At 39.6% G+C, this 19560-nt stretch overlaps 1 protein-coding gene across 6 annotated transcripts in view; it reads right to left on the reverse strand.

Annotated features, from left to right (window-relative positions):
* The window catches only part of PARD3 (par-3 family cell polarity regulator), a 616019-nt gene that overhangs the window by 66104 nt on the left and 530355 nt on the right, over nucleotides 1-19560 (reverse strand). The window lies entirely within an intron of this gene.

Consider the following 19560-nt stretch of genomic DNA (forward strand, 5'->3'; position numbering starts at 1 on the left):
TTTCCACACAGGCTGATCAACATTCTACCTTTGTTGTTCTTTCTCATAGAAATTCCACTCAACCTCCTCAGCTCCTAAAACTGCAGTGTTCTCTAACTTGCATATCCACTCTGGCAAGAATCACTGGCCCTCCTTCACGATTAGTTACCAATGACATCCCCTGAATCACAGGGGTTTAGAGAATTAATTAATGTTTGCAAAGTACTTATAGATCCACAAGCCAAGGGGTATTATATAAATGCAAATTATTAGCATTATTCTGTTTTCCAGTGGGGCGGACTGCCCAGAGCACTTATTCATGTCTTAGAAGAAAACTAAAGTCTCCTTAACTAGGTCTTCCTCTGTTTAAGGGATTGTCGATTTATGACCCCAGATCACCAAGGCCTGCATATCAGCCTTCTTTTCCCCCTCAAGGAGCTATTTTTGGAGGCTTGGTTCTTATGCTCAAAGCCTGCAAAAGAGATCAGAACCTATCATTAAAAATGGATTCCACCTCCAGAAAGGAGTTTCACATCTAACTTTCTCACTTTTGGGAGGAGATAAGACAGAGGTCTTGACTTTTTAGAAAGTTCACCATGTCCCTTGATGGGACTCGGGAGGCCCCGGCAGAATTCCACTTTGAGTGATTACATTTTGCTCACCTCAAGGTCCTGCTGCTCCAGCCGCATGTCGTATTTATTGCCACTTCCTGCCCCTGAATGTTTTGCAGTCTTCCTGTTTTGTTTAAACAAATGCTGTGTTTCACCTGTCATAACCCCATCCTCTGGAACAAGGTAACAGGATATTCGACACCACGGCTATCAGTTTTAGGACCTAGACCCCTGGTTTATTTTGTTATGCAGATTGGATCAACTATTAATATATCATGTTTACACATGCAGTTTCTGCATTTATCTGTGTTATTTTCACTTTTAACCTGGGAAAACAGCTGGGAGGTTATGTAAGCATTGCCCTGGGTCCTGATCCACAAATGCCTCTGGCAACTTTTATTGGTCTTTGAGAATTCCATTCATTTGTTCTAAAAAACATTGTCTTTCACATCATGTCATTAGTATAACACAATGCTAGGAAGAGAGTTGTCATATAGCTCTCTAAACACAGAGGAGGAGGAAAGGTTTTAAATTAGTCGTCTTGTAAACACAGAAACAAAAACAAAAGGAAAATAAATCATTTTATGTAAATCCATTTACTGGATATTTGTTGAAGTACTATATGCAAAACAGACGTAGCATTTATTTTTAGGATATCTTTACCTCACATTTCAGCTCTAGGACATTTTAGTAAGAAAAAGAGAGGACAAACAGCAACCAGAACAACTACTCAGGGCTTCATCTCTGAACTAAAACAGTTATAGAGATGTTGACAGGTCGCAGAGTAGGCAGTAGGTAAGGAGGAATAATAACGCTGGAAAAGTAAGTAACAACTTACATATTATGTTTACATGTACATGTATGTGTATGCATATTACATATTACATTGGGAGTTTTACAGTATAGAAAGTGATTTAAAATTTGCCTCATTAAATGTCCATAACAATTCCGTGAGTAAAGTATCATACCCATTTTATAGACAAGAAAACTTTGCTCCAAAGTAGTTGAGTGACATGCCCGAGATTTGCAAAGCCTGTCAAGGTGCACGACCTGCACTTGGACCCAGGGAGCTGCCAAGACTTGGAGAAGGTTAGCCCTCTCATACCTTTAACTCAAATGATGAGCAAGGTGAAAAGCAACTTGAGAGTAAAAATACAGGAGGAGTGGGGTGGGAGGAATGTTCTAGTAAGAGTGACACAATTTTCTTAGAAACATGAAAGCTCACAAAGTGTCTCCCAGTCAGAAAGATTTCAAAACACTGTGATTTGCATCTATGAGCTAGAATATGAGTTGTTTCCTAACTGTTCTAACACTCAATCACACCTCCCTGTCATAAGGTCCCCTGGATTCCACTGGCAACTCTAAGAGAGTCATTCTGGAAGAAGTCATCACGAAGACCATGGCTGACCCAGGTTTTATCCCTCGGTTTCCCTCTGACCAGCCTAGCGTGAGCTGCTATTCCCAGAGAACACTGAGGGGAGTTGCTGGGGAGGTGACTTCAACGGCCCATGGATGGTATCAGCCAGTCTTGTCTTTCAGCCTCTCCTTCTTCTTCTCTGGACATCAAGGGCCTGCCTATTTTCCTTCTCCCACGGCCCTTCTGGTGTTAGCCCCTTCTCTACAGTATTCTTAATGTGTGACAGCTCAATTCTCCACTCCAACCTTCCCTACTAGGGCTGTGACTTCCTGTAGACAGAAGCAGGGCTTCATTTTTCTTGGTCTTCCCTGTAGTGCTAATTCCAAGCCAAACATTCCAAAATGTCCTCTGAATTAGCTCTTGAAAAGCTCCAAGTCCCCTCAGAACCCATCTTGCCTCTCTCCCACCATTTCATTAATAGTATGAACTCTATTCAATGCTTAAGAACACTACTTTCTGGAGATATGACACTAGGCCAGCTGTTAACAATGAGTTGGAATTTCAGTTTATTGGTATGAGGGGTCTTGGACACAAGCTTGGGGGGTCCCAGGAGTGCATGGGGGTAGGCAGTGGCGACAGTTAAGGAACTGGCCTTGAAGGCTGCTGGATGCCTAACATTTTTCCATTTAGATATGCTGCAATAGCAATGAGAGGCACAGTACTGGTCAAGAATGGTGACAGAGCATCTCAGTGCTGGCTGAAGGGCTTCTACAATGACAATTCAGGGAACTGTTGTTTAAAATTCCCATCTGTTATAATCATGTCTAGAAGTCTCAGGCCAAGGCCCACACATTCCTGTACCCTCCACAAGTACAACAAAAACAGATGCTTGGACGCCCCACTTGGGAACAAAGGCAGGCTCATTCCTGGTGCTGATTATTTTCTTCTGTATATCTTCTCACAAAAAAAAAAAAAATCAAACCACAACACTCATCAAGACATTGCCTAAAAGGGCAAAACGACAAATCCCAGGCTGAATGTTTCAGCATAAGGAAGCCACAAGGCATCTTCAACAACAACAACAACAACAACGTGGGGGCCCTAGCTCCTAAAATGCTTCACATCTTAATCCCCTTACTGTAATTTCAGTTTCCCCATGTTTTCAGGGTAAGCTGACTTACAAAACACTCAGTATCCACAATAGTAAACTGCTCTCCAACTGAATAGAAATTGGCAATATGTTCCTTCTTTATCCAGGGCAATGCTAACTATGTTCTCCAAAGTAAAGCCACAATGCTCTGTTTTTAAGGGATTTAACTGAATCGCTTTAAATCAACTTCGTCAATCAAAGATGAGACATATATTATCTTTCTATCATGGCAATGAAAAACTTCCTGTCACCCTTGCCAGAAAGGGACTACAAGTTATCCGGGTAAATACGGCTGAGAAAGGAAGATGGAGCTGCAGATAATTAAAGTGCTTTAGACCACTTGCCAATTGATTTTCCTCTTGTAAAGGTAGCTCAAGTGAAATGTTCAGAATAAATCATGTGTTAGAATTATCTTCTGAAGTAAGAGCTGAGAGCATATTGATTAATAATTATTTGCACTAACAGACTCAACTAAGGCAATATCATCAATTACCTTAAAAATTGGCTCAGATCAATCACAATGGAATCAGCTGAGTCTGAAGATTCATTGTTTTTTGCTTAGTATTTTTAAAGAGATCAACAGAGAGGCAGGGCTTCTGAATGGAGTCCTGAGCAAGAACTGCTAACCTGGTCAGAATGATTTGTGATTATTTCTGCACATCCTATTGACATAGACCTTCTAACTGAGTAGTAAGTCTCCCACACCTCTACTGAGTGGGAAGTCTCCATGGTAAACAAAGATTTTCCACAGATGATACTAGATGAATGTGTATAATCCAGGAAATGTACTGCTGGTGACAAAGCACAAAGACAAACTGGGCCAGAAAGTAACGACCTGGAAGGCCAATGGGCCAATGATGCACGTATCTCCCAGGTTCACAGACACAGATACCTGCGTATATAAGCCCAAGATTCATCCAGTGAACAACCCCTACAGAGCAGAAATAAGAACGCCCAGAAATATCATCAACCCAGTACATCCCCTAAGGTACAAATCTGACCATGCCACTCCTCCCGACGTCCCTTCCCAGCACGGAATCGACTAACTCTGCAGCCTGGGGCCAAGCGCCTCTGCCTGATTCTCTGGTCCCCTGCGCTCAAAGCATAGCCTGTAGACTCTTGGAGGTCACCAAGATCTTTTCAAACAGTCTCCAAGGTCAGAACTATTTTATAAAAATATTAAGACATCATTTGCCTTCATCACTGGATTAACGTTTGCACTGATGGTACAAAGACAATGGGCAAGGGAGCAGGAAACAGCCGCCAATCCGGCCTCAAATGCCACCGTTGGTCATTGTACGCTTCTCCCCACGCACTCAAAGGAAAAGGAATGCTGGTTTCACCTCGGCACATCCTCGGTGAGGCAGTAAGTATTAATTTTAGTAAATCTTGACCCTGAACACACATCTTTTTAATTTTCTGTCATGAGAAAGCGAGTACACAGAAAGCAATTGTGTTACATACCGAAGTCTGATGTTCGTCTGAAGGAAAAGCACTTGTGTGATTGAGCTGTGAGCTGAACCAGACAATTTTTTTCACAGAAGACCATTTTTACTTCAAAAGAATGACTGAAAAAACCTGTTATTCAGACTCAGGTATTTAACAGGCATTTTCTTGAAAATGGACAAAGTGGGCCTGTCCCTCTGAGGAAGGCTACTGACAATATTTGTTGCCGATGATAAAACTTGAGCTTTCAAGTAAAAATTAGAACTTTGGAAAACTTGTATCTACCATCTTGAGTTTGATAGCTTCCTAATACTTACAGCTTTCTGTTCTCTTTTCTTATTGCTATAAATGTATCATTATTTGGAAGATCTTTGTTATTCAGTGGACCCATATTTTTTAAGTAATCAGCGCATGGTGTAACTGAATCATGCAAGGGTAAAAAATGGTTTCGAAAACAAGAGGGATCAACAGTTTTAAGGTTACAGTGAGAAGTTCATCCCCGTGGTTTCTAGTTTCACATTATGATAAAAGGTAAGAAACTACCACCTGTCAGGTTTGGGTGGAGAAAACTACCCACAATTGAGGAGTATTGTCTTCTATACTTTAAACAAAACAATCCATTGAACCAGACTGAATGCAGAGGCAGTTAGGAGAAGCTGGCTGTCTGCACTGTATAAGCCAGACATTAAAGAGTTTTCTAAATATATAAAACAGTGTCAGTCTTCTCACTACATTTTTTTATTTTGAAGAATAGTTATTTTTAAATAAAATGTATCACTTACAGTACCGTATAATGAGTTTATTGTGATTGATTTTAAAGGAATTAGTAAATAATTTAAACTTTTATCAGTTTAAATTTTAAATACAGTAAATATCAGTAGATATTTACCCACAAAGAAACAAAAAGCTGTTTGAGGGCCTCAATAATGTTTACGAGTGTAATAGGATCCTGAGACCAAAAGCTTGAGAACCACTGCTCTAGCTAGTCTCATCATCCAACACAACTCTTGCCCTCAGGAGCTCACGGCTTCATAGGGAAACAGAACAAGAAACAGAAATTTAGAGTACTGTGTGATGAATGCTGTAACCAGAGGCCTGGAATGCAACAAGAGAGAGCATGACAAATTCAGCCCTGGACTGATGGTAAGAGAAAGGAACACTTTCAGAGAAGCAAGAAGATGACCAGCAGTTTCCTAGGCATACGTGGAAGATGCCAGTGGGAAAGGAGAATTTCAGGCAGAAAAAATAGGATATGCGAAGGCATAAAAATGTAAATGACACCGCATCTTGCAAGTCCTGTAGCTTAACTAGACTGGAGCACAGAAGGTGGAGAAGAATAGCGTGAGATGACTAGTAGAACCCAGCCCATTCTATACCAAAAAAGTAGATGATGGGGGCAACAGAAAGCCTTTAATCTTTCTGTTGTAAGAGATTTTTTTTTTTTTTAAACACTATTTTGTCAACAGTGTGAAAAAAGGAGTAAAGGGGTATGTGATAAGCGGTAGGGAGAGAAGTTAAGAGGCTACTGCAGTAAGTTTAGGTAAGAAATAAAGAAGGCCTATGCCACAGCATTGGCAATTTGGAAGGAGAGAAGGGCAGATTAGAGCATCATTAACCAGAAGAAAGGGAGTAGGAAAGAGCCAGTTGGGAGGAAGGTTGCCATGTTGAATTGAGATATGTTGACTGTGTTGAAAGTGGGACCTGCAGGTAAAAGACTCCAGGTGGGCAGCTGGATGTGCTCTGTTCTGTGAACACAGAAACCACTGAAACAACGAACTGGTTGAGAGGCAAAGGAATCAGAGAGGGAGGAGGAGAAGGGCTCTAACAGACAGGAAGGCACACTCTGGTCTATATAAGAAACATCCCCTGGCCCAAGGGGGAAACACCGAGCACTGTGACCCTTCTGATAAAACATAAAATGACTTGCTGGAAATTTGAAAACAAACTTCACCAGCCAGAAGATGTTTTCCAAGTCACAATCTAAAGGCTCAGTATGGTAGGGTCCAGTGTGGGTTGGGTGGAGGACGAGGACTGAGGCAGAAGGGGATGGAAGGAGAGAAGGCTGGCATCGACTTGGAAGCATTTCTGCTCCTGTTGAAAAGAGAGAACAGATCCAATACTACAAACGGAGAATGACAGTATCAGCACTGCCTTCTAACTCCTCATGTCAGACAGAGGCAGAGGAATTTCAGATGAGGGAACCCAAGTCTAAGAGTGTTTTGTTCATTATATGTGATCAAAACAGCTTGCTAACAATGAACTATTTTATCTCTGATGCCAAGCAATAGACATTCTGGGCTAAAGCACGGTGTCTAAAACATGGGCTCCATTGAAATCAGCAAACTCCGTCTGAACACACAATTAGGTAGAAAGCAAGAACTCTTCTTTCAAAGTCAAACATTTGGAAAATTAGCCTAAACCACTTTCCTGTCCATTTTTCTGTCTGCCCTTTAGGTTGTTGTATCTGGGGCAGAAACAGCACCAATCTTACAAGATAGTTTATATGTTCTCAACACAGATCTTAAATTATTCAACGACTTCCTTGTTGCTTTATACTTTATAAAAATGTCTTCCATTTATTTAAACTAAAGATTCTCAGCTAGTGATCAAGTTCCCTTCCTCTTCTTCTCTCCCTGGCAGGGCTGGAGGACGCCTGCTGTTGCCCTGAGAGTGAACAGCATGGCAGGCACTGTTGATGGCATGGGTGGCATCCTTCCTGTCTGGCACAGAAAACCCCCTTAGGGTCTAGGGATATCCAGCTGGCTGTGGTCTGTAAGGCTTTCTACAAACCCAATACATGAAAGTATCATGGCGGCTTCCTGTGAATGGGATAGAAACAGGGATTCCTATACCCACTTTTGAAAGATCCCGTCTCTGTCATCTGTGTTTGAGGTAAAAGCATTAAAACTAGAACATGCTTTTATGGCATTCTAACTCTTAGGTTAAACTGAATTTTAAAGTTTAATGGAGCCAGCACGAGCTCCTAAAACTGATTTTTCAAGGAGATGGGAACACTGCTAAGGACAAGTCTTCCCTGAATTATACAAGACACCTTTTGAATTAAACAAGTAATTTTTTCCACTGAAGTATCTAATTTGAATTTAAACATTTCTTTACATGCTACCTTAATTAGATGCACGTTTCTCTCAGCATCTTAATTTTATGCATTTTATACTTCTAAGCAGCTTGCTAGTGAGGATTGCTTATTTGCATTCATTTGCATATAATTTGTAAGAAATGTTGAAAAACCTAGAAAGGGAGAGATTGTAAATTCATAGATTTTGCCTAAATAAAAATGTCACTTCCATGAGGAAACAAACAGTACACTTTTTCCTTGCTTACCTATAGTACATTCAAGACTACTTTTAATATTTGTACACACAAAGAGATCTATTTAATGAACACTGCAACAGAAAGATTTCCCCCTGCATGTTAATAACAACGATGAAAAAGGCTCCAAACTTCTAATCATCTTCTTAATAAGAACATGAAACATCCTCAAGCAAATGATACCTCCTGAAAAATATTATTTGCAAAGTACATCTTCTCATACAATAAAGACATTTTATCAATTCTAATCTAAACATTCATCCAATCTAAAAACTATTTCTTTTAGCAATGGATAGTTTATTCTGTATGACTTTCACTGCAGTTAATTGGATTTTCTCCACATCCCTCTTTTCTCCTAAGCTTGAATTTATATTCACAATAATTCCGCCATCCCTGCCAGAGCGCTAACTGAAGCTGGAGGACCAGTTGGGGCCACTATTTATGTGATAAAATTCAGTTAGTTATTTTTTAGAGACACAAGTCATTGATAGTTCCCTGGTTTCCAATGCCTTGTATTTTTACTAACATCACAGAATATGGGGTGCTCCTCTTCCTGTGACCTTGAGCGTGGGTTCAGACAGGGCTCTGGGAATAGATTTCTCGCAACAGCTATTTCTGCAAGGACTGGAGAGGGAGCAAAAAGGTACCAAAAAACACTTAAAATATAAGTGCCTTCCTTCGACATTAAAATTTTATCACTCTAATTTCATTGGAACATGGCAGGGAGCTCCCCAACCCAAGCTTCACACATAACCGCTACACTTATAGAAGGCTCTCCCCTCTACATATTGAAAGTAATTTTAGGTTACTGCTCTGAGCTTCACAAAAGAAAGCCGCCTGTCCAAAATAAGACACAGCTGGGCAAAATTAGAGTTTTGATATTCTTCTAGTTGTAAAATAATGTTATCTGGAAGACAGAATTTATTCTTGAAAACCAGTCAAAAAGGTAGACCTGGAAGTTGTCTCCGCAAAGCGGGTGCCAGGGAGGCCTCGGCACCACCATTTGAAGGAAGTTCCTGGCACGGCACTTCCTGTATGGGCCCAAGCTGGTCATGTGACTTCCCTGGGCCTCAGTCTTCCTGACGGAAAACCAAGATCTCACAGACAAAGCAAATACAGACGCTGCACTTGAGATGATCTTCCTGAAGTAAACAAATTAGAGAATTTATACGTCAACTGTGGCCTCTGGAAATCAGTGAGAAATGAGTTCGCTAAAATAATTCAAGAAATCAGTATGAATATCCTGTAACATGCTAAAGCTATATTTGGTTTTTTAAACAAACACTTTTCCCCCTCCATTGCCAAGGCACCGAGAGGTAGATGATGGGGGACAAACTGTGGATTGAAGATGAAGTGCATCTAAGTTATCACATGTAGTCAGTCTCTAAAGAGTACCAGTGGAACTGTAGCAAACGAAAACCCATTTTTATCTAAGTGCTTAAGAAAACTTCGTCTTCGTAAACTTCAATTTTACAACAGGAATGATTACATGTATTAGAGGAACTAAAACTTGATGAGCTTATCCATTAAGTTAAAATTTCAACATATGCTTATTTGTAGAACAGATTTGCTACTTTTGGTCTAGCAGAATAATTCTATGCTAAGTTAACAGGAGAATTCAAATTGTTTTATTTTACAAATAAATTAAACATAATTTCTCCAATGTTTGTTGTTTCCTCCTTAATTTTTCAGCATAAAAAATGTAACTTTTTTATGTGTTCATTTTAACACTTGGACAAATAATGAGATCCTTGGCACTGACAGTGGACTTCCTTCACCACACGGCAAGATTTCTGCTCTTTTCTTTGCTGTTCAAGCGGTGTCTGGCACTTAGAACAGGCATTCTGTGAACATAACATATATGCACAGTCATAGAATGCCTGCTATGACTACACACACACATCATGGTTCTAAAATGAATATTAACAGAATACATAGTGACACACTAGGTGCTTGTCAGAGAAAAATCTTTTAAAACAGATAAGTCATAAGTACACACATAAAAACAAACATTTATTGAGTGTTAATGTATTGGGACAGGAGTCACATTTATCATCCCCAAGAAATTAGCTCTAGCTTAGGAGACAAGATATATTTATATAGCTGAGAATATGAGGCATCATACGTTGCATGAACTGAGAAGGGACAAAAGGTGCCATAAGAAGCAACACTTAAAATGCATTAGAGTCATGTAGATGGGCACAAATACTCCAAAGAAAATTTCAGGAAGAGGTGTACAATGGCGGCAAATAATTTAGGAGAGGGTCTATGAATACACGCAAACATATACTTACATCACCCACAAACGAAAAGGCTTGCCACTCACTAGCTATGAAATCTTGGACGAACTCATTAACCATCCCTCTAAACCTTAGATTTCTGATGTTTTAAATGTGGATAACAGTAGTTACTCAGAGTCGTTGTGAAAGTAAAGTGTAAAACCTGACTGCTTCCACGTGAAGTGCATATGCAGTACCTGGTGCCCAGAGGACGCTTTAAAGACATGTTAGCAATAATAGAACTGATTTACATTAAACTTACTGCACCCCCCTCACAGCCCAATTATTCATTCTTATGTCATTTAATTTGTTCTCATCATGACTCTTCCCATCCCCTTAATCAGTCTGGTTGCTGGTCTGGGAACCCCCTGGTCTACCTTTTCTAGAAATAAGTGACCCGGATGGAGTTCAGTGTCGCAGTGTCCCATGAGGTGACACAGCGCACAATGACTATCTCAGCTTGGTGATATAATGCTTTATATAGAATGCATGGAATTATGCTAGTTTATATTCTATCAAATCTAATTAAAGAGCACAATTTGAAAGTCACTTTTTTAAATTGCCTTTATTCTTACTATCTCTGAATCACCTATCATAAACCAGTTCTTGTGTTTATGATCATTTTTGATACAATACAGGCATGATCCTACCTTTCACCTTAACTTGAACAATGTGTGAAATAAACAGGCTCTTCAGGGAAGTTTAGAACTCATTTTGTCACATAGATTTTCATGACAGTGGCTTTTCTTGCTACTTACTTTTGACGCATATTATCCTGTAAGTTACAAATACTTTGTGCCATTTCTGTTCTGATTACTAAAGTTAAGGGGAAGACCAGAGAGAAAGCCAATATCTGTGTGACATCCTATGAGGTGCCTCTTTAGGCTAATTCTTTTGTTATTGATCTTACTTTGCAATGTGGGCTTTGTATGTCCATCTTATGGCATGGCTGGTTGTGTCTGGAAGCGGGTATACATTATACTTTATTGACTTAAGCTTTCCCATCTGCACTCACTAGATGAAAAAATACTCAGTTCCAAACTAAGTTAAATTAATTTGAATAGTTTAGTGTCTTGAAACAATGTATTCTATTCTCAATTTAAAGGAATTTTACACACACACAGACATTTAGCTTATAATCTTGAACAATTTATTATAGCGACCAAATACTATATATGTATTCTTAAAAAAAAAAAAAATCTTGCTTGTTTTTAAGATTCAGTTGGCCTCTGAGTATGCACAGATGGTCTTAATGTTTTAATTACTCAGTTTGAGGGACTGACTGTACTAGAAATGGAATGAAACCTTCAACCTCCTGGTTTTTGTCCCATTGGCACTCGGTTCAGATTGAACTCTTATTGTTTTTCTCTAAGAAAAAACACAGACCACCTGCCCGCCTCCACCAAACCAACCAGCCAAACAAAAAGCCCCACCAATCTCCAAGTTCCTGACATGTATTCCTTTGTCAAACCTTCAACAACATAAACATCATTAGTTTCTGTTTAACTCTGGGATGTAAAAATCACTCTAGCCTTTCTCTCTTACCAGGTGTATACCGAGTAAACTAGCAAATTCAGGACCCCGGGTTAAAGACATCAAAGTATTTCTTTTAACATAAATTAACTAGTTATTTGCTTGAATTCTCCACTATAGTTTATGGTGTAACCTTAGCTCCTACTACAGAAGAATGTAAACCTGTCATTATTTAATAAAAGGAATGAGAAATGCTCTTGGCCCTTGACATTCACGATACAACATTTAACATTTATAATGATACAGCAGCAAGTTTTTAGAAGATGGTGCAGTATCTAAAATTGTAAAAAAAATTCTATAAGCCAAGCATATGCATAATTTCTAGTTAACTTCGATTTTAAAATCACTTTATTTTTTTATTATCAAAGAACTCTAATAAATTTTTATTTTTTTATTATCAAAGAACTCTAATAAATTTAGATAATCTACTATATAAAAAGAAGAAAAAAAATCATTCATAATCCTGGCAATTATAATCTTAAGGTTCTGGTCTTTTTTTCTTATAGTTAACATTCGATTAGCGACTCAGTGAAAGATTTATCCTATATCAATAAGTTCCACCTGAGTATTGATTTCAACTAAAATTAACTTAAAATCTAGAAAAACTCCCATTTGAAATCACTGATTGGCATGTATAAAGAGATATCTTGAAGAATGGCCCTCGTAGGACATGGGATCATCTTTATTTTTTCTTTATTCCTTTCTGCATTTTTGAGTTTTTATAGTGAACGTTATTTCTTTTATTTTTTAAAAAAGTAAAATTATTCTATTTTGGTTGAAAATTTTTACTGGCAGGTATTTTGTTTTACAATAGTCAACTGACCCACAATAGCACCCTTGATATTTCTTTATAGATTACGAAAATGTCAAAAATAGTTAATTCCTTCAAAAAGTGTCATAAAATAGGCAAATATAAATGGTAAGCCAAACTGCCAGGTTAAACCCCAGACCTTGAATTCCTGTAGGCAGTGACTTGACGCCTGTTCATATGCTAATGTATATATCACCCTGCCCCACGTGCAGGGGAGCTGTTCAAATTAAGTAAGCCCAGGCCTCAGCCTAACGAAGCCACAGACATGCCACATACAGAACTGGAGAGAGGACTGTCCCAGAAGTATTAGTTTGAGAGGTAATAACGAGTGCTCTAAGTTGACAGTCCCCTGTGGCTGGCTGGCACAGGCAGAGCCCAGAGTTAATGAGGCCGAGGCCAGGGCCAAGGTTTCAGGTGGGAGAACAGGGAGCTCTGCTTTGCTCTACAGCCACTGAGGGTGCTCGTAACTCCAGTTACCTGCCAACAAAGGCCGGCTGGTTGTGAGGGAAACCTGAATAACAATATGAATAAAGTAATCAGAGTATTAAAAACTCATCTTCCTACCAAGTGTACAGCAATTGAATAGAGGGCACAACTACTTTCTATTTTCAAGAATAGAGGATGCAACTTTCAGGAATAGAGGATGCAACCATCCTCTTCTGAGCAACTAATCAGAAGATCCTATCTCAAAGGAGAATAAGCAGCTGGGCCAAAAGAAAGGAGTGAGGGATAATTCTAACTTAGTCCTACCCGGCGCTCTTCTAGGCAATTTAACAGCAAAGACCAGTCTCCAGATGTGAGCAGCAACTGTGTAGCAAAAGGCAGAGAATATCATATCCATAAAACATGGTCTCATGATTCCAGGACATTATGTGTCTATCTATATTTCACTGAGGTATGGAAATCATCAAGGCAGCCATGAAATGGGACTGGTAAGTAAAGGCCTGCTCAGAAAAAGGTGGGATTGTATAAATGAACTATCCTTTTGACGATGATCATATGGATCTTTGTTACAAATAGTGATGACGATGATAATTTATTGCTCTGTAGCTATGTTAAGCAATTTATACTCATTGTCTCATTTTCTTGCAAAAACACCCCCAAGAGAGGAGCTCCATGATTCTTTTTTTAGAGAAAAGTACAGCTTAGAGGGGTTACGTAACTGGCCTAATCTCGCCCAATGAGTTAGAGTCAGGATGAGCAAGACCCCCAAGTGTTGATTTCCAAAACTTCCCAAACTTCTTAACAACAGAAAAAGTAAATCCAATTTCCTGCAGATAGTTAACTTTTTCAGGGATGGGCGACATCTGCTGATTGAGAGGGGGTTAGAATAAGACAGCTACTGCCCTCTAGAATTTTTGTCAAAAACTGAGGGAGTTAAAACCTCACAAGAGAGAAGAAATGCATCAGGAAATGAGGTTGTGGCAGCACATGGGATCTGTCTGCCTATTGCTCATCTGTAGCTGAGGAGTCTTATCTGTATTAGAAGAAGAAACTGTTAACAGCCCTGTGCCCATCCATCACATGGCTTAGTAACTTAATTCGATAAGGTATCGCGAGCTCATCAATGCTGGTCCAACTACTCAGATATACAATAAAGAACGGGGGCTCACTGGGGACTAAGCACCAGTGGATATAGAGTAGTGACAACAAGGAGGAAGCGACAAAGCATTAGTTACTAGGATACTGGCTCTTTCCACACGAGGCTATTGCTGTGTTCTGGAACAGAAGTTCACACACATGCAGACACCAGGGCTACGACCTCAGGCGGCTTTTCAGCCGGATGCGGTGGTCAGCATAGGCATCTAGATGAGCGTGGCTGTCCCTGCATCAGCCTTTGCTATTTCCGAAACAGGGCAGACATCGAACAAACTCTCTGGTAACTACTTGGCAAATCCTCTTTTTTCCATCCAATGTATGTGTGAGTACCCATGTGCGCACGCACGTGCGCGCACACACACACACACACACCTGCCAAATTATCTTCATAAACTATGTCTGTTCATCGGGAGGCAGCCTGGAATGGCAACAGTGTAGGATTTGGAGACAGAGAGAACCAAGTTCCAGTCTTGTCTCTGTTCCCAGGAGTGACTTTCCCTGCGGCTGCTCATAGTCTCTCGTTTCTCATCTGTTGAAGAAGGACACCCTTCCTTCAAAGGAGTTCTGAGGATAAAGTAAAAGTAACCCACGTTATGCAGCCAGTGGTGTCTGTCACATGGGACACTCAGTGAATGTCATTCACTAGCACTACTGTTAGTAGCTGCTCCTCAGGAAGTGTTGATAAATCATATTTTATTTCCAGCATGAGAACCTTCTTGGAAGCAAGCAGGTATTCTCTCATTATTTAAAAACAATATTTTATAACAAAGGAAGATCCTTCTCTCAGTATAAATAAGTTTCTTTAAATAATTAGGAAACCAAAGAGAAATATAATTAACAATTAGAAAGAAATGAAAAGCTACTTATAATAGGAGGGCTGGCATACTTTGGAGAGAGAAATTCTCGCTGCTGCTTCGTCTCTTCAAAATGCTAACAATGACTCCTTTAAAAAGAGAAACTTTTTTTCATTTTAATTTTAAATCAACATAGAGTAAAATTGATTTTTTTTTGTGGTTTTATGTGTTAAAATCCATAGAGCTGTACACCAAAAATGTCAACTCCACTGTTAAAAAATGAATTTTAATATATCAAGAGATTAAGTAAAAAATAAAATGAAAATGAACTAAAACTAAAATGAATTTAAAAATAATTTTTAAATGAATATTAATACATCAAGAGACTTATGTAAGTATCCTACAATCAGGATGCAGAGCTTTCCTCACCCTAAGAAACCTAAGGGGAGAAGTGTGGTTTCATTCAGCACTCACCCACTGAGTGCTCACTTATACTTATGATGGCCGTGCCGGGTACGAGGGAGACAAAGCTGAAGGACAAGATCCTCACCTCACAGCATCAGTGCTATTGGAGAAAAGTCTTTTCAGGCCGATTCATTATACATCCCTTTACCACTTTACAGATGAGAAACGTGAAAGAGCTTAGTGAGATGGAAATCCACTCTTAGGAAGAACATCATTTCTTATCCAAACGTTGTATAAATGAAGAATAAAACAGAGGTAGAGAGAAGCTAAGTGACTTCACCATGTCACACAGTGGATCCAGAACCAGGGCCAGAGCAGGCAGCCAAAACTATTTTCCAATGTATCGAAAAACGCAATAACAAAACTTTCTCTTCCTTTTATTCCAACTGATGTCTCTGCAATATCATGGCATTCCTTATATGCACTGATACAATCAAATTACACTGTAGAATCCATTTTTTTATGAGTTTATCTCTAAGTTAATAACAGAAGAATAAAGGAAAATAGGGCTAAATACATGTTTAATATATTACTTTTCCTGGCATAGGCACTTACTGTGATACACACAGGAAGGACAAGTGGCTGAGATCCAGAATACAACAGAAGAGTGAATCTGGATGCTCGGTGATGCTGGCCATCCCGAGCTGGCTATAACTGAGAATGGCATCTGAGGGGCCAGAGCTTACATCCACTGAGCTCTGCATTTAAGTATGTCCAAGTAGGCATGGCTACCTTTTGATTACATTGCCTTCCCCACCATCCAGGCCCTGCTGCTAGCTGCAGCCCCAGCGTTCACATCTTCATTTTCTCCCTCTGCCTGTGCCACGACAACATGACAGTTTAATTTTGAAGGTCGTTTTTGAGGTGGTACAATGCAAAGGAGCTCTGTTTCTCTCTGCCCCTACCGTGAGACAGAACAGCAAAACACTTCAATGGATAAGCCAAGTAACTTAAGAATGAAGTCAAAAGGGACTAATCACCATGAGCTCCTACAGAAAAATCCTCATTCTAGACACAGATCAAATGAATGGCGGCTCTGAGGTTGGTAAAACTCCCACTGACTCCTAGCCTTCTGCAGCATCTGCAAAGATTCTGAAGCAAGCTTTCCTAAAGATAGAGAAATTACTGCCTGGAATCCACATGCTTGAGTTCTGTCGAGATATCAATGGCTGGTTTTGCTATAGCAGAAAATATTCTCAAGTTCTGAAATAGGGATGACGTGAAAAATGTTTTGTTCATATGCAAGAGAGTTTGGGAGACGTCTGATCTATTTTGAAGAATGTTCTGAATGAGTCAAAGATGCTGCTCAAGTTATGATTAAAAATCAATGATACCTAAATTGTAGTTAACAAACTTATGACAGTTCTATTCTGTCCCTTGATTAGAGGTTTCAGAATAGTAAATGCATTGACTAAGCCTAGATCTCATTTAGAAAATGAAAGGAATATGGAACATAAACATATCGACATTTATTGATAGTATTGATCTCAATGATAACAACATGTTACCTTTTCAATGAAAGTTATGAGGTCTGAACTAATTTCGAAGTATCTTTCTTGATGTGGACATTAGCCAGCATAAGATTTTTTCAACTCACGTCATTTATATTATGGCTTCATGATCAGAAATGTGTAACTTCATAAGTAGAACAATCGTTTGGAAAACTTTGGATTTGCTTCTCTTATATTTCATTACAAGCCCCTTAATTTTCATAATCATATTAAAGAACTCCAATAAAACTTTCAATGACCCAAGGGAAAGGCAGTTTTAAACAGTCAACCATAATTAAGCAAAACAATTGTACTAACATCATTTCAGCAAATGTAAGGTGTAATTTGAGTCTGGGGACAATCATCTTCAAAAAAAAATTGGAAAACAGCACACTGTAAACCTTTGCATCATAAGCACATTTCGTCAACAGCAGCCTCAGGGCTCCACTGAAATCAATTAGGTGTATTTTATAGTTAACAATGGGAAAAAAAACTTTGATTTTGTGTTTCTGAACTAAAAAACAGCTGATGCTGAAGTCATTGGAACTTTCAGGTGAGAATCAGCAGGAGCCGAGACTTTAACACCTGATGTTGAACTTGCCTAATCGGACTATATTTAATCGGTTACACTGATATCTGAACTCAATTTTAAAATATTCCTATGCTGGCCTAAATTCTCTGAAAATGCTACACAGTCCAGGTGTAATGAGGAAAATTATTACAAAATGTATTACAAAACAAATTAATAAAGTATTCAAATCCTTTTGTAGTGTTTTTTTTTTTAAAAAAAAAACATTCTTCCAACTCTATTCTCTTGATCAGTTTTCAGATGTGAATCCATGAATTGTAATCACATGAATGGCGAGAGACACAAAGGCAAGCAGAGGGGCTTGAATTTGGAGAAGGATGCCAAGCGCTCAGGCAGTGAGGGGAGAGGGCAGGAAAAGAAGGCACAGTGACAGAGGTGAAAGCCTGCCTGATGAAGAAGAGGTCAGGTCTTAAAGAAATGCAAGAACTCACCTCCTGAGGCTGTTCCTTGAGGCTTCTCAATTTTTAAACCTCATCTGGGGTCCAGCAAATGCAAGGGATCCCAAGAACTTCGTGGCTTGTTTTTGCTGTGGCTATTTTTACTGCGAGTAGGCAGCACATGGTGGTGATGTGTGCTCCGCATAGAGTCCCCCCACCCCTCTGAGGCTGGGCATCTGAGGGCTGCTGTCACCAAACCCCAGTGGGTCATGGCTGAGGACTGAGGCTGAGGGTGGGAGGAGGGGCAGCCACATTGTGGCAGAAGGAGAGGGAGGAAAGGATGATGAAAAGAACCCTTTCACAGGTATATGTCTTGATGGTCGATCCCATGCATAATCTCACTGGACCCTCACTTCAGTCTCATGGAAGAGAGAAGGAGGGTGGATCATCCAGAGCAGGTGTGAGAGGTGGTTGCTGGGTGAGACGAAGCAAGCCCGACACAATGGCACCGAGACAAGGACAGAGTGAAAGAAGAGAGTGCTGGCCAAGAGCTGTGTCGCCCCCCGGCTTAGTTCCAGAGCTTTAGCACATTGGGGTATGTATGAAACTAGTCTAAAAGGCCTCAGGTGTCTGGCTATCAAAACAGAGTTCCAGCAAATCCAGTGCTGTCAGCAAATGGGAAATAGGTGACATTTGCCTTAAATGAGTCCCCCAGCGCCACTTTTTATGCCCTTCCTCCTGCTGTTGAGACTTGCCAAGCTCCTACTGGATCTAGGCCTTGTCCCATTTGTATAATTCTGGGGAAAGTTCTCTTGAACACAGTCAGGGAAGAACAGTAATATCTCTCTATTATTCAAAAAGATCAATATTGGACTCTATACAGTTTCATCAAATGACAGGCATCTGGTTGTCACTTGCCCTGTGCTCAGTCTTAAGCCACCATCTGCCATTGTGTGTGTGTGTGTGTGTGCCTGCAGGTACGCTAGTCTGTGTGTTTGTGCGCTGGGGCAGGGAATGCCTCCCTGTTTACAGTTTAACTGGAAAACAAGACTTATTAAGCTTACAGCAGCAATTCGCTCCTAAAATATATTCCTCCTTTATCATATAGAGGGAGTACTCAGGATTCATTAAGATTCAGTCTTCTGATTATCTCTCTTTCAAATGGTTGATTGTTTTGCAACTCTTGGATAAAAAAAAAAAAAGAAATAAAATAAATAAAAATAAGCACAGCAGCAAATGTTTTCAATAAGCAACCCTTACGCTAACTGTTGAGAGAGGTAGCTGATCTCCTGGCATCTAATTTAATGTAAACAAGTCAGGACAGAAAAAGTGAAACCTCGGCAGTGGGGCTCCTGGTAAAAACATTTTCAAAGTGGGTGGAGCACAACTGCCCCCTGGTCCTCAGATGAAGGGTCAGAGGTCACTGCAGGCTGGGACACCATGGATTGAGTTTCACTCACTCAGGACAAAGCTAGTTACTTAAATAAGGCCTAGAATCACTGAAGGGTTAAATGCATATGCCACCTTTTCTTTTACCAAGAAAAGATGATTTTTTTCCCCCTCTATTTTTACAAATCCTCAAATGTACACACTAATAAAGACACACAGGAAAGCTTATGGAATTCCCAATTGATATTTATCAAACAGATTTCATTTTAAAATTCTCAATCCCAACTTTGAATTAAAATAACCAGTATGATTCTAGTTTTTAAGGTGTTATAAATTCCCTTTAGAATGGACATTGAAGCTT

The sequence above is a fragment of the Pteropus medius genome, unplaced genomic scaffold (genome assembly GCF_902729225.1).
Source record: "Pteropus medius unplaced genomic scaffold, Ma_sr-lr_union100, whole genome shotgun sequence".
Classification (NCBI taxonomy): Eukaryota; Metazoa; Chordata; class Mammalia; order Chiroptera; family Pteropodidae; genus Pteropus; species Pteropus medius.